This window comes from Haliotis asinina, chromosome 13 (genome assembly GCF_037392515.1).
Source record: "Haliotis asinina isolate JCU_RB_2024 chromosome 13, JCU_Hal_asi_v2, whole genome shotgun sequence".
NCBI classification, from domain to species: Eukaryota; Metazoa; Mollusca; class Gastropoda; order Lepetellida; family Haliotidae; genus Haliotis; species Haliotis asinina.
Genome location: NC_090292.1, coordinates 24,394,071 through 24,410,246, shown reverse-complemented (window position 1 = coordinate 24,410,246; position 16,176 = coordinate 24,394,071). Strand labels below are relative to the sequence as shown.

Genomic DNA, 16,176 nt, shown 5'->3' with positions numbered 1-16,176 from the left:
AATCAAGTCAAATAATATTCTAAGAACAAAGGGAGTGAGTGAGTGAGTGAGTTAATATTTAACGTCACATCGGCAATGTTTCAGCCATATCGTGATGAGAACATTTAATTCTGAAATGAAATATATGTATAGCGTAAAAAACCTGTCAACAAAGGACAGTAAAAACACTAGAACATCACAGATATAAATATAAAACCAGCATGAAAAGCTAAAACATTGTAATTAAAGAAGTCCATTACATGATAAAACACGAGCTATAGATCGTGAACAACCGAAGGTAGATCACCATACTGGGGACTATGGGGACTTACATTACCTTTGCTACCTGCATGGACCCTAGCTGGATTTACACCATCCCTTCAGCTGCTGGCGAGTGTACGAAATGCCAGCCGAATTTAAAATGACAAGAATGCTACAATTAAAAACATGGTAGAATTAAATTTATTATCAATGTTTTGGGACTCACGTATCCTCTCAGGAGGACCATAATTTTACACTACTTCAACCCCCTTTGAGGGTACAGCCACTAACAATACAAGTTACCAATCTAAGCTACCAGTATTTAAAATACATCCATTTACAGAACATAGTACTCAAAATTCAACCAAAAAATCAATTTCCCTTAAAAAACAAATAACTAAATGAGAGGCAACAGTGGTAAAAAGATCCTTGATGGTTCTGACATTGAAATATCTATCCCTTGTGATTGAGAATTCACCACAGTCAAGCAGAATATGCTTGACCGTGACTCTCTCATCACAAGGGATACAAAATGGAGGATCCTCACCTTTTAACAGGTAGTTATGGGTAAATCTTGTATGGCCAATACGACATCATCGGAGTATGACCTCTTCAAATGTGGACTGACAACCCAAGTGGGTATAACCAATGTAAGGTCTTATCTCGTGTAATCTATTGATACCCACTTGAGTGTCCCACTTCCTCTGCACCAGATCACGGATATAAGATCTAATGGTGGCTTTGTAATCACTGTAAGGAATAAGAAGTGGTGTCACAGCTTTGTTGAGTGCTGCTTTAGCAGCGAGGTCAGCCAAAGTGTTCCCAGAGTGAGTGAGTGAGTTAAAATTTTACGTCACATCGGCAATATCTCAGCCATATCGTGACGAGAACATCTAACATCAAAATTAATTATATGTCTGCTATAAAACCTGTCAACGAAGGACAGTAAAACAACTAGAATATCACAAATGGAATTAAAACTAGCATGGAAAGTTAAAAAAAAACAACATCAGCATTAGGACAATACACTATAAAATCAGGTTATAGATCGCCAACAACTGAAGGTAGATCACCAAACTAGGGACCATGGGGACTTACAGTACCTTTGCTACCTGCATGGATTCTAGTTGGATTTACACCATCCCTTCAACCGCTGGCGAGTATACAAAATGCTAACCAAAATTAAAACAACAAGAATACTACGATTAAAAACCTGGTAGATTTAAATTTACATCGAATGTTTGTGGACTTACGTACCCTCTCAGGAGGACAATAATTTTACAATACTTCAACCCCCTTTGAGGGTACAGCCACTAACAATTCTAGTTCCTAACCTAAACTACCAATCATTAAAATACATTTATATACAGAACATATTTATCAAAATTCAATTAAGAAATCAATTTCCTTTAAAAAAAACAATAATTAAATGAGCGCTGACTGTGTTAAAAAGATCCTTAACAGTTTTTACAGTAAAATACTTATCCCTTATGATGGAGAATTCAACACAGTCAAGCAGGATATGCTTGACCGTGACTCTCTCATCACAAGGGATAGAAAACGGAGGATCCTCACCTTTTAAAAGGTATGCATGAGTGTATCTTGTATGGCCAATACGACAACGTCGCAAAATGACTTCTTCAAATCTGGACTGACAACCCAAGTATGTATAAACAATGTAGGGTTTTATTTCATGTAGTTTATTTATACCTACTTGGGTGTCCCACTTCTTCTGCATCAGATCACGAGTGTAAGCTTTAATGCTAGCTCTGTAGTCAGAATAAGGAATAAGAAGTGGTGTCACAGATTTGTTGAGTGCTGCCTTAGCAGCAAGATCAGCCATTGCGTTACCAGAAATGCCAACGTGGCTGGGTAACCAACAGAAGACGATGTCGTACTGGCCAGTTGCAAGATCATTATACAATTCAATAATTTCAATTAAAAGTGGATGTTTACAAGAAAGAGAGTCGGAATAGATTATATATTGTTTATGTTTATGGCGTCTTTGAATATGTTTAAGAGCTGTTAATATGACGTTAGCTTCAGCTGTAAAAATAGAACTATTATCGGGTAATCTAGAAGATATTGTTCTGGATCCAATGACAGTGGCACAAGCTACTACGCCACCGTCCTTGGACCCATCTGTAAATAAGGATTTATAACTGCTATATTTATGTTTCATTTGATAATATTCCTGTTTATGTTGTAATTCATTAGTTTCTGATTTTTTAAATGATGTTAATGTTAGGTCCACTTGGGGCCTAACCATCTGCCAAGAAGGAGAAGAAAGAAGACGAGAGGGAGCTATGCTTTCCAGCTGAATGCCGGCTGAAGAAAGAAATGGCTTAATTCTATGTCCTAGAGGTGGAACCAGAGAAGATTTCTCGTTGTATAAATCTTCATAAAGGGGATTGAAGACACAATCAAATGCAGGGTTAGATTCATTAGAGTACAATTTCAATTTAGTAATGTACTGCAAAGCTAATTTTATACGGCGCTGCTCAAGAGATGGTTCATCAGCCTCAACGTAGAGACTGTCAACAGGTGATGTTCTAAAAGACCCAAGACAAAGTCTTAGACCTTGGTGATGGGCAGAATCAAGAAGTATCAGGTAGCTTTTGCAAGCACCACCATATACGATGGAGCCATAATCGAGTGTTGAACGGACAAGTGATCGCTATAAATGTAGGAGAGTTGCTTGATCACCTCCCCATTTTGAGTTGGATACCACTTTTAGTAAATCGAGTGCCTTTAAGCATTTTGTTTTTAGTGATTTGATATGCGGCAAAAAGGGTAAGTGGGAATCGAAAATTAGACCCAAGAACTTGGCCTCATTTACAACTTTGATGGGAGAACCATTTAAAAATAGTTCTGGGTCCTGCGTATACAATTAGTTTTTTATTTAGAAAATTTAAAGCCGTTTTCACGACACCATTTATTTATTATGTTTAAACACAACTGCAATTGTCTCTCAATAGTATGCATATTTTTAACTCGACAAGAAATATTAAAATCATCCACAAAAAGTGATCCATCGATTGAATCATTTAAAACCTTGGATAAACTGTTTGTCTTGATACTAAAAAGTGTTACAGACAAAATACTGCCTTGTGGGACACCCTGATCCTGATTATAATGATCAGACAGGGTTGAGCCCACTCGGACTTGGAATTGTCTGTTATTTAAATACTTGGCTATAAATTCAGGCCAACGTCTTGCCTGTCTTTTAAAAACTGTGATATGAAAAGAGGTAAACGACCCCTTAAACCGAAGTCATGTAAATCCTTCAAAATGCCATGCTTCCAGGTGGTATCGTAAGCTTTCTCGAGATCAAAGAAAATCGATACTGCGTGTTGTTTATTTACTAGAACATTTTTAACAAAGGATTCTAGGCGTACCAGACAATCAATGGTACTACGATTTTTCCGGAAACCACATTGAATATTTGTGATAAGGTTATTGGTTTCAAGATGCCAAACTAATCTATTATTCACCATTCGTTCCATGGTTTTACAGACACAGCTAGTGAGAGATATTGGTCTGTAATTTGACGGATCTGTATGATCCCGGCCAGGCTTTGGTATTGGGACCACAATGGCATTACCCCAGGAAGGTGGGAAATTCCCTGATGTCCATAATTCGGGCAAATGCTTCAGGAGCTGATAGTGGATATCATCAGCCCCTGTTGCTGTATCATGCGCTTGCTCAAGGGCGGTATGTAGCTCATGTATTGAAAATAATTCATTATAATCATCACCATTGTCTGAGTTAAAATTTAATCTTTCTTCTCCTGTTGTTTCTGAAACTTTTGAAACTCAGGGACATAATTGGAAGAGGATGAATGCTTGGCGAGAGTTTCACCAAGTCTATTTCCAATGTCAGTTTTGTTAGTTAATAAATCATTACCATCCTTTAGGTGATTTCGAACCTTTGCCCTTTATTCTTTGGATCATGTTCCACACCTTTGTCATTGGCGTGCGTAAATTTATTTTACTAACGTAATTTCTCCACGACTGAATGTTGTTTGAATGCCCGTCTAGCTTTGGCATTTAAAATTTTTACTTTATCTAGATTATGTACAGTGGGGTGTCGGCGAAAATACGTTTCAGCTTTCCTTCTACACTTTCTTGCCTGTTTACATTCATTATTGAACCACGGTTTACGAATGTGAGGAACTGCAGAGGACTTAGGAACAGACTGGTCAGCAATTTCATTTAACTGAGCAGAAAACTACTCTATCGGGTCTGATATATAGATACAATTTTCTGGTATTAATTTTTTCCATACACAATGCTTCATATAAAGACCAATTGGCCTTCTTAAAATTCCACCGTGATAAAGGTGGGTCATCGTCAGGTTTGATAGCTTTTAGGACAGTTGGGAAGTGGTCACTTCCACAAAGGTCGTCATGAACAGACCAGTCAAATTCGTTGTAAATATTCGAATCAGCAAGAGACAGATCAAGTATAGAATAGGTTCCAGTTCCAGGATGTAAATAGGTGTATGATTCGTCATTAAAAACACACAAGCTATTATCACATATAAAATCCTCAATAACCTTGCCTTTATTGCTTGTACTTGTACTTCCCCACAGAGGGTTGTGCGCATTCAAATCGCCCATGATAATATAGGGCTTTGGTAACTGATCATATAGATTCTGAAGATCAGTTTGTCGAAGAGCAAACGAGGGTGGAATGTACAAAGAGTGACCGCAATGTGCAAGCTGAGGCGAATAGCTACGGCATGGAGATTTGTATTCAGGTGAACAGCGCTATGAATGATATTCTGTCTAACTAATATAGTTGAACCTCCAGTCGCTTTATCCCCAGGAGGAGAAAATGAATGATGAGAACAATACTGCCTTAAATCAAATGCATCGGTATGTTTGAGATACGTCTCTTGGAGACATAGTGCTGACGGTTTAAAGTCTTGAACCAACAACTGTACTTCATTTAAGTTATTTTTAAGTCCTCTGCAATTCCATTGTAATAGATTAGGTGAATAACCCATTGTGGTTTAAATATCTAAGGAGCAGTAACAGGAGATACTGCTCTCTCTTTCTTTTTCGGTGAGTGACCACTTGGATGGCCACCAGGGCTCACATGGGTGGATACTTCAGTATCCATATCTTCAAGCAATCCGTATTTATTGTGAAGTAGCACAGTGTCTTTTACTGCCTTCGGCACTCTATCTGACTGACTCTGCTTTTTCTTAATATCTACTTTGGCACACTTTGACATTTTGATTTGATGGGATTCTGTTTGTGTAGATGATGTTGTTCATGTTGGTTTTAACGATGGCTGTTTTGAATCTGAGGCTGCTTTTTGAATCAGTACTGTTTCGGAAAGGGATGTTGGATGGTCCGATGTTACCCGTGGCGAAGTTAAATCAGTTTGACACGGAACAGACGTGGTCACTTTTTTGGCTGCTGAAGCATAAGATCTCGGTTCAGCATTTTCATGTATAAGTAGTCGTGTTTGTTGTCTGGCATCAGAGTAACTGATTCGTTTCTCATATTTCAGTTTCTGCACACTGGCCTCATATTTCCAAATGGGACAGTCTTTTGATGATGCCATGTGATCGCCTTTGCAATGTAAGCACTTAATGGTGTTAGTGCACATCTTCCCATCATGATCAGATTCTCCACATCTGAAAAAAGTCAGTTTATTCTTACAAGAATTTTGCCCATGACCAAACTTCTGGCAATTGAAACAACGTGTAGGGCGTGGAATAAAAAGATCCACAGGCATAGAGAAACATCCAACCTTAATAGAACTTGGCAGTACTGGCGTGTCAAAAGTCAAAAGGTATGTATTTGACGGGTACACACGGTCATCTTTACGATAAGTAAACCGTTTGGCATCAATGACACCTTGACTTGTAAGCTCTGATACGATTCCTTCAATAGATTCATCAGCAAGGCTTCGGTCTCTATCATGGATAAGACCCTTAGAGAAATTAAGGGTTTTATGTGCAGAACAGGTAATTGAAATGTCTGCTAATTTGGTTGAAGTCATAAGATTAACAACATGTGATTTCCTCGCACATTCAACCAAAAGACCTCCAGAGCGTAATTTTGTAACATCTTTCAAGACACCAGATTTACCTTGTAGACCCTTTTCCAAAAGTAATGGTGAGTAGGAAGAAAGGGCACGCTCACCCTTTGCTTCCAGCATAAGAAAGCGTGGCCAAGTATCCCTTTCAGAATACAATAATATGGTAACGATTTCATCTTCATCAGAATCAAGATCAGAATCGGATTCTGAAAGTTGACGTTTTGGTTTTTTTGGATTGTGTTTACCCATGTTGAAATGTATATTGGTTCAGCAAACCTAATCCCTGCCCGCCATGGAGCACCAACAAGGGCGATGTCATACGGACTTCCAGCAAACTGACACCAAAGGGTTACAGGAATGGTATACTCCAGTTATTCCAGAGGAATAACCAGATTGGCCCATGAGCCACCGCCTTCTGGCACAGGACTCTAGGCAATATAATATCAGGAATAATTGTAATTTCAAAAAGCCAAGACCAAATAATATATCAAATTTGTGCAATAATAAATCACTATGCACAGGGCCTGGCATGACCAGCTGATTGGTAGAACCGGGCCCATTCTACCACCCGTCTAGGCGAAGTCAGGGCCAAAGTGGTGTGTTGGGCAAGAGGAACGCGGTTCCAGGAACCTATTGCCCTCAACCACCAGGATCCCCTCCTCCACCGACACAGGGCCGCAACCCACGGCAAACGGGTTGGTGGACCAAATATCCCCCCGGGTCCACAGCAGGGCTGTTGGTGAGCTCTTGGCGTTACCCAGCACCCACCACGAGGAGGTGGCTCGCCACAGGTGCCATGAACAAAGGGAGCCAAGACTAAAATGTAAACAATTCCAAATCAAATTCTGTGCAATGACATAAAATCCATGTACAAGGCTTGGCATAAAATCGATGTACAGGGCTTGGCATGACCAGCCGATTGGTTGAACCGGGCCCATTCAACCACCCGTCTAGGTGACGACAGGGCCGAAGTGGTGTGTTGAACAATAGGAACACTGGTCCTGCTCCGATTGCCCTCAACCACCAGGGTCTCAATAATCAAAAAACGTGGCCAGTGATCAATTTGTATAGAGGGTCGATGTTGATCATCGTTTTCCAGTTGACGTTTTGTTTTTTTGTTAGGGGTTTGGTAATCCATGCTTATTGGTATAATGGTTCGTCATCCAAGCTCCCCACCCGCCACTGTGTATCACAAGGACAATGCTAAAGCAAGCAGGCCTCCAGCTTACAGCACCAAGGATACTCAGATGATATACTCCAGCAGAAATATTAAAAATATTAAAAGTCCCACCAGATTGGCCCATGAGCCACCGCCTTCTGGGCATAAGACTCTATGCAAAGTTCATGTAATCAAAAATCAAGTCAAATAATATTCTAAGAACAAAGGGAGCCAAGACTAAAATGTAAACAATTCCAAATTTATCTGTTTGTTTTAAATATGTTTCTGGGAGACATAACGCTGAAGGTGTAAAGTCTTGGACTAATAGCTGTAATTCATGTAAATTAGTCTTCAACCCTCTGTAGTTCCACTGCACAATATTATTTGAATAAACTACCGCTTGGGGGATTTATTGGGGATATACCCCGCACTCTTTTGGAGGGCGACAAGCTATGTGCCCTAGAATGGACGTTTTCAGAAACGTCCATGTCTTCAAGAGACCCGTATTTATTAAACAGTTGTATTATAGTTTGTGACCCATTAGGAGCTCTGCCACTTTGTTGTTTTGAAGCATCATGCTTTGGCTTCTGTTTACTTTTCACCATTTGGTCACTATCAGCTGTCAATTGTGACTTTGAGTATGACTGAGATGATGATGTGTGATCAGAAGACGACTTTGAGGTACAAGGAAGTGATTCTTCTGTCTGTGATGATATAGCAGAGTGCAAAAACTGTGGAGAATCGCAATTTACCCACGTCAAGGTAGTTTGGCAGCCTGTGGTTGATGTTGTTTTAGAGCTAGCCCCCGATGATGTTTTTGCGACTGCAGTATAACTTTCTGGAAGATCAGAACTCTTTACCAGTTTTTTGGCCTCAGGAAAAGAGATATTTTGAGTGAATTTTATGTTATTGATCTCTATTTGCTCTTTCCAGATTGGACACTGTTTAGAAAATGAAGAATGATCGCCTGAGCAATTGGTGCATTTTTTATAATCACTGTCACAATCTTCTGTTGTGTGTGTCTTCTCACCACAGTGAGCACACACAACAGACAATGTGCAGGTATTTACACCGTGTCCATATTTCTGGCATTTGAAAGATTTGAGCGGGTTGGGGATGTAGGTATCAACTGGAATATTACAATAGGCTGCCTTCACTGATTTGGGAGCATTAGGACATGAAAAAGTAAACAGATACGTATTTGTCGTGATGGTTTCGTTGTTTCTCCGAGTTGAAAAGCGCTTGACATAGAGCATACCTTGTTGCTACATTTCAGATCCTATATCAAGTTCCGACATATCATCAAACAATCGATCCCCATCTCTCATGATACCTTTGCTTGTGTTCAAGGTTTTATGCGGAGAGACCGTGACCGGAATGCCCACGAAAGATTTGATGTTCATAAGGTTGGTTGATTGTTGTCTTTTTCAATTCAATTAACAGCGCACCCGAACGTAAGTGTCTGATGTTCTTTACGTCCCCAGCAATACCTTGAATACCCTTAGATACTGCGAAAGGGTTCATTTTTAATGGTGTCTTGTCCGGAGTCTCAAGAAAACGTGGCCAGTACTCAATTGATATAGACGGTCAGTGGTCAGTATCAACAGGATCAATTTCAAGTGGACGTTTTGTTTATCTGGGGGTTATGTCATAAGCCATGGTTAGTCTAATTTGGTTCATCATCCGAGCTGCCCACCCACCACTGTGTATCACAAGGACAATGCTAAAGAAAGCGGGCCTCCAGCTTGCAGCACCAAGGATGCCCGGATGATATACTTCAGTAGAAGAATTATAACTAATTAGTCTACCAGATTGGCCCATGAGCCATTGCCTTCTGGCACAAAACTCTAGACAAAGTTCACATCATCATAATTTAAATATTTCACAATCAAAAAAGTTACACATCAACAGTAGTGCCAAGAGCAAAATTCACAACAATTCCAAATCAAATTTACATACATAGTCCATGCACAGAGCTTGGCATGACCAGCCGATTGGTTGAATCGGGCCCATTCAACCACCCGTTTGGTGAAGTTAGGGCCGTAGTGGTGTTTCGGGCAAATGGAATGCAGTTAAAAGCCCAACTGCTCTCAACCACCAGGATGCTGTCCTCCACCTAAATGGGACGCAACCCACGGCAAAGAGGTTGCCCAATTTAGTCAAGTCAAATATTTTTTTTTTATTCCGTACGTAGGCCACAGGCCCATATACAATATACACGCAATTGTTAAAAATATAAGTTAAATATTACAGGGTATACATATCAATGGTACATGTGGATTGTATTAACAGATTCTTGTCACTATAAATATAACATTGTGATATAAACATATATACACACAAATGTAAATATATGGTTAAAATGTACGAACCGGTGGTTTGAAGAAAAATTATTGAAGTTTGATTGTCCTGCTTTTATAAGCATGATAGATATATTTACATAAATTTCTTAAAGTTGTTTCATTGTTCGTTGATAACAGAGACTTAAATTTATAGTAGTTTGGTTGTTTCTGATATATACATGGCAAGTATTTTAATCTTAGTGCGTTATATTCAGTACATATAAAGATGAAATGGTACTCGTCTTCTACACCTAGATTACACAGAGGGCAACTACGTTCAGCAACCTCGACATTCAACCATCTACCTTCATTATACTTTAGCCTTAATAATCCACATCGGAATTTGGTCAAAATATTTCGAAACTTTTTGTCCAATATACATGATAAATATTTTTCTGGAGTTAACAGACTTTTAAACTCACGGTACATATGGTATCGTGAACTGTTATTCAATGTACTGTTCCATGATTGAAAAAAATATATTGACTGCAACAGTCTTGAATGTACTTAAAAATAAAGCTGCGTCACCAACTGTCTGGGACATCCAGACGTAACCAAACCCATGTGCAAAAAGTATTTCTCTTATGTAAGAAGCATATGTCTTGTAGCCACAGTTATCGTAATACACTTGCATTTTGTACACTTTCAAGGGGATTCTATCTTCATGCATATGAATAACCTTTACCCAATATTTCAAAGTTTTACACAATGCGTTTATATAGAGAGGATATCTTCCACATTCGCCATATACAATAGCAGTAGGTGTTTGAGGGCTGACATTCAAGAAACGTTTGCAGGCTATTAAATGGACCTTTTCTATTTCATAAAATCTATGCATTCCCCAGATTTCTGCTCCGTACAGTAATATCGGCTGTATCTGGGCATCAAAAATTTTGAAGTACACACTGGGGTCTATTATTCCAATTCCATTTAAATTACTTATTACTTCCATTAAGGCCCGCTTGCCCCTCAATGCTAAATCAGTGATGCAATTTCTCATCTTGAATGTTGACGAAAATACAACTCCCAGATATTTATAAGTACTTAATGTTGTTATTGGCTGGCCATTTAAAAACCACTTTTCATTCCTTGCTAAGCGCCCTCCCCTTCTAAAAACAACTATATTTGTCTTGTCTAAATTTACCTCTAGACTTGAATATTCAGAGTAATTGTGCAGTATATTAAGTTGATTCTGTAAGCCTGTAATTGTATCAGATATAAGAACAACATCATCTGCAAACATAAGTAACATTATTCCTAATAGGTCGGGAAATAACTGCACTCCATATTTGCCATATCTAGATATGTCATCTGATAATCCATTAATGAAAAAGGAAAACAATACGGGGCTAAGAACACAACCTTGCTTTAAACCAATTGGACAATCAAAATATTCAGTATACCCATTATAACCTCTAACACAGGCTGTTACTGAACTATATATACTCATGACAGCAGATAGCATTTTCCCCTGAAGACCAGATTTGAATAAGCACTTGTATAACTTAGGACGGTCAATTGAGTCAAAGGCTTTTCTAAAATCAATAAAAGCAACATATAACTTTTTCCTTTTCTTAATTAGACATTTTTCTATAACACCATGTAAAGTAAAAATATGATCAATCGTAGAGTACCCTTGTCTAAAACCAGCTTGTGTTTCGGGAATTTTACTCCTTATATTTGCCCAGGTTCTGATGCAGACATTTAAAATGGACGTATATAATTTACTTAACATGCACAGTATTGAAATCCCTCTGTAATTATCTGGGTTTTTGCGATCGCCCTTTTTATGTAAAGGAATAACTATTGCTTTCGTCCAAGCCATGGGAAAAACGCCTGTATCAAAAATCTTATTAAACAATACCTTTAAAAAGGGCATAATAACATGCTTAGATGATTTCAACAGCTCAGTAATTACACCATCACTACCCGCTGACTTGCCATTTTTCAGATGGGAAAGACATGAACATATTTCCTCATCAGTGATAGAGGACTCTAGAATATAGCTATCAATATCATTTAAAGGAATATTCACATCAGGACAGAAAACATCATTCTCAGTGGTATCGTCAGCTAGATTTCTAGGTGTGAACAACCCTTTAAAATGATTATACAGTAAAGATTTGTCTAGTGGACAACGTGGGCTCTTTGTAGCATTCAGACTTCTCAGCTCTTTCCAGAACGCAGAAGTGTTATGGATGGAAGATTTTAACTTAGAACTTTTCTTACGACAAGCAATGGGGTGCTGTGGACACATTCTGTCCCGGGTCCACACGGGAGGAGAGCACTTAGCGTTACCCAGCACCCACCACGAGGAGGTGGCTCTTCATGGGTGCCTGTATTCCAAAAGGTTTCAACTTTATTGTGGTGTCATCCTTTCTCTGAATCACGAGAAAACGTGGCCAGAGAACGTGGGCAGTCCTTTGTCGTTTCCATCTGGATCAGTGTCAAGTTATTCTTTGTAATAGGAGTTCCGGACGCCATAGTTAGTGAGGAATGGTACTTCATCCGAGCCCCCCATACTCCTTGGAGTATCATAAGGAGAATGCTTAACACAAGCGGGTCAGCTACAAAGCACCAAGGATACCCAGGTGATATACTCCGGCAGAAAATATAAAGAATCTAGCAGATTGACCCATGAGCCACCGTCTTCTGGGCATAGGGCTTGGCATGACCAGCCGATTGGTTGAACTGGGCCCATTCAACCAACCGTCTAGGTGGAGTTAGGGCTTAAGTGGTGTGTTGAACAAAGGGGAAGCGGTGCTCCCAGAGCCCTCAACCACCAGGATCCCGTCGTCCACCGACGCAGGGCCGCTACCCACGACAAACGTGTTGATGGACCAAATATGCTAAGAAGACGGTCGCCAGTTTAACTGCAACTCCTCCAACCATCTTCTACTCTTCTGCCGTTTCTCGTCTGCCTATGACTACTGCAAGTATCTCTTGCCAGACCGATCTGGCATGGGTCACATTTTCTCAGCCTATCTCAGCCGATAAAAACCTCTGATGCACAAACACCCGCACGTCCAAAGCATGAAACGGAAAAGAAAGAAAAGAAACTGTAGAAACTAAGGCAGATAGAGCAACTGCCAAATCCCAATCCTCGATCACCATTGGAAGAACCATGAATCAACAAAACATGATTGAACAGAACTGCAGAGGACTTCAGAATAATTTTAATAAACTGCAGTTATTCATCCAAGATTTTCCAAGAAATCTGCCAAAACGAAAAGAACCAATAAGTTCGACATCCATTGGTGCAGTTCCTACCACTCCTTTTACCCTTTCGGTGTTAAAGCTACAGACGGCACTTCTGTCCTGTTCAGGCAGGGCATCCCCCACAGCCCTGTTCCACCAACCTACAAACTTTAGCTGTGTGCATCACTCTGAACATAGCGTTTACTATGTTCACTCGATCTTCCTGTATCCTCAACTGACTGCCTATCAGATCTTCAAAACATACATATTTTTACAAAACCCTTTATAATCATGGACGACTTCAACGGTCATAAGCCCCTAGTGGCGTAGTACTGACACAATCAACAAGGTTCTGGAACTTACTCTGTTCTCGATCTATCACTTACTGATTCTAATCTTCTAAACGAGTCTGAATGGTGGGTCCATGATGACCTTTGTGGAAGCGACCACAACCCCACATATCAGCAGGTAAAATTGATCTCAACACAATAGCACCTTACTGGTTTTTATCTTCAACGCTCTGGCAGATGGATCGAACGATGATGGCCAGGTTGCCAATTTGTCATTGGATCCACTGTCTCCTGAAGAATCTCAGACAACAGTTCCATCTTCACTGCGAGGCCAAGGCTATATTCACAGCTTTGCCCTACATGAAACACCAGAACCATTCGAAAAATAATATCGTTTTAACAGACTCATTATCTTGCCGTCAAGCATTTCAGAATGTTACTCTGTCACCCTATCATCTTGGACGTTTTCTACTGGTTGCCAGGTCACGTCAGCATTGCAGCTAAAACGAAGACCGATGCTGCAGTTCTTGATAAGTACTTCTCTGCACTGCTGATGCCCTACACTGACTTCAAACCCACTGTCATAACTTATTCTCAGGACCCTAAGCAAAAAACGGTTACACACCCAGGTAGGAAGAAATACACTTCATGGACTGAAGTGAACAATTGGATATACTTACTTGGGTTGTCAGGCAAGACATGATGAAATGTCTTTTGCGGCGATGTCGTACTGGCCACAGCCGATTTACTAAGGACTATCTGCTGAAAACGGATGGGGATGTATCTCCCATGAAGTGTTCACCATCACACATATGTTGCTTGACTGTGTAAACCTATCTGTTGCAAGTAAGTCCCATTAAGATGTGAGAAATCTGAAAGATCTGTTTTCCCTGTAAGTGCGTATCATAGATTACCTGAGGACAGTTGACCTGTATCATATGCTTGCTTGTGTATTTAGTGCTATGTCATTTCCTGTTTTTAAATGGTAGTGAAATGAAAGGGTATGTTTTTGAAATAGGGCACTTTTGGACCATGGACTTTGAATGGTAATTCATGCAAAATTGATCTCGTCACCATATGGCTGGACTGAAAGATGTGCCGTTAAGCCCAACTCAACTCATTGCAAGGGATAAAAACGGAGGATCATCACCTTTTAACAACTGTTCGCGTTTATATCGCGTATGGCCAAGCGACATCGTCGCACAATGAGCTTCTCAAATCTGGACTGACAACCCAAGTAGGTGTAACCAGTGCAGGGTTTTATTGCATGTAATGTATTGACACCTACTTCAGTGTCCCACTTCTTCTGTATCAGATATAACATCTACATTTGTTGAGTGCTGCCATCATGTTTTCAGAAATGCCATCTTGGCTGGGTAACCAATGAAAGACGACGTCACACTGGCCAGTAGCAAGATCATTATGTAATCATTAGATTTGAGAGGTAACCAGCAAAGGACGATGACGTACTGGCCTGTAGTAGTGAGTGAGTTAATATTTAACGTCACATCGGCAATATTGCAGCCATATCGTGACGAGAACGAATAAAATACAAATGAATGCACGGACATTGCAAAACCCTGTCAGCGAAGGACAGTAAAACTGACTAGAATATCAAAGAATAGAATATAAAACTAGTGAATAGACCTAAAACAATGTATCAAAGAGGACAGTACAATATAAAAATGAGCTATAGGTTGCCAACAACTGAAGGTAGATCACCATACTAAGGACCATGGGGACTTACAGTACATTTGCTTCCTGCATGGACCCTAGCTGGATTTACATCATCCCTTCAGCTATTAGCAATTTAGACAAATCTAGCCATAAAGTAAAAACACACTTATTCTACGACTAAAAGGCTGGAAAACTGAATTTACTTCGAATGTGTCTGGACTTACGTACCCTCTCAGGAGGACAATTGTTTGACGGTACTTCAACCCCCTTTGAGGGTACAGCCACTAACAATTTGAGTTACAAATTTAATCTTCCAATTTTAAAATATTTATCTATTTACAGTTCAGTTAACAAATTTAATTCCTTTAAAAATGCAATAATTAAATGAAAACTAACACTGTTAAAAAGATCCTTCATAGTTTGTGAATTAAAATACTGACCCCTTGTGATGAAATACTCAACACAGTCAAGCAAGATATGCTTCACTGATTCTTTCATCACAAGGGATGCAGAACGGAGGATCCTCACCTTTCAAAAGGTATTCATGTGTATATCTGGTGTGGCCAGTACGACATCGCCGCATAATGACCTCTTCAAATCTGGACTGTCAACCGAAGTAGGTGTAACCAATGTAGGGTTTTATTGCATGTACTTTATTTATACCCACTTGGGTGTCCCACTTCTTTTGCATCAGATCACGTATATAAGATCTAATAGTAGGTTTAAAATCTGAGTACGGAATACGAAGTGGTGTTACAGACTTGTTGAGTGCCGCCTTGGCAGCAAGATCGGCCATCACATTCCCAGAAATGCCTACATGGCTGGGTAACCAACAGAAGACGATGTCGTATTGGCCAGTAGCAAGATTATTATACAATTCAATTATTTCTATTAAAAGTGGATGTTTACATGACATGTTTTTAATTGCCTGGAGGCAAGAAAGAGAATCAGAATAGATAGTATACTGTTTATGTCGGGGATGTCTTTCAATATACTTAACAGATGTTAATATAGCGTTTGCTTCTGCTGTGAAAATAGAACTATTATCTGGTAATCTGGAAGATGTTGTTCTGGATCCAATGACAGTGGCACAAGCAACTGCGCCACCATCCTTGGACCCATCTGTAAATAAAGATTTGTATGTATTATACTTACTTTTTAACTGATTATATTCTTGTTTATGTTGTAATTCATTTGTTTCTGATTTTTTAAAT

General features: G+C 39.6%; 1 pseudogene; it reads right to left on the bottom strand.

Moving 5' to 3' along the window:
* Positions 1-9,845: 9,845 nt before the first annotated feature.
* Positions 9,846-10,840, bottom strand: LOC137259456 (uncharacterized; annotated as a pseudogene).
* Between the last annotated feature and the right edge of the window lie 5,336 nt (positions 10,841-16,176).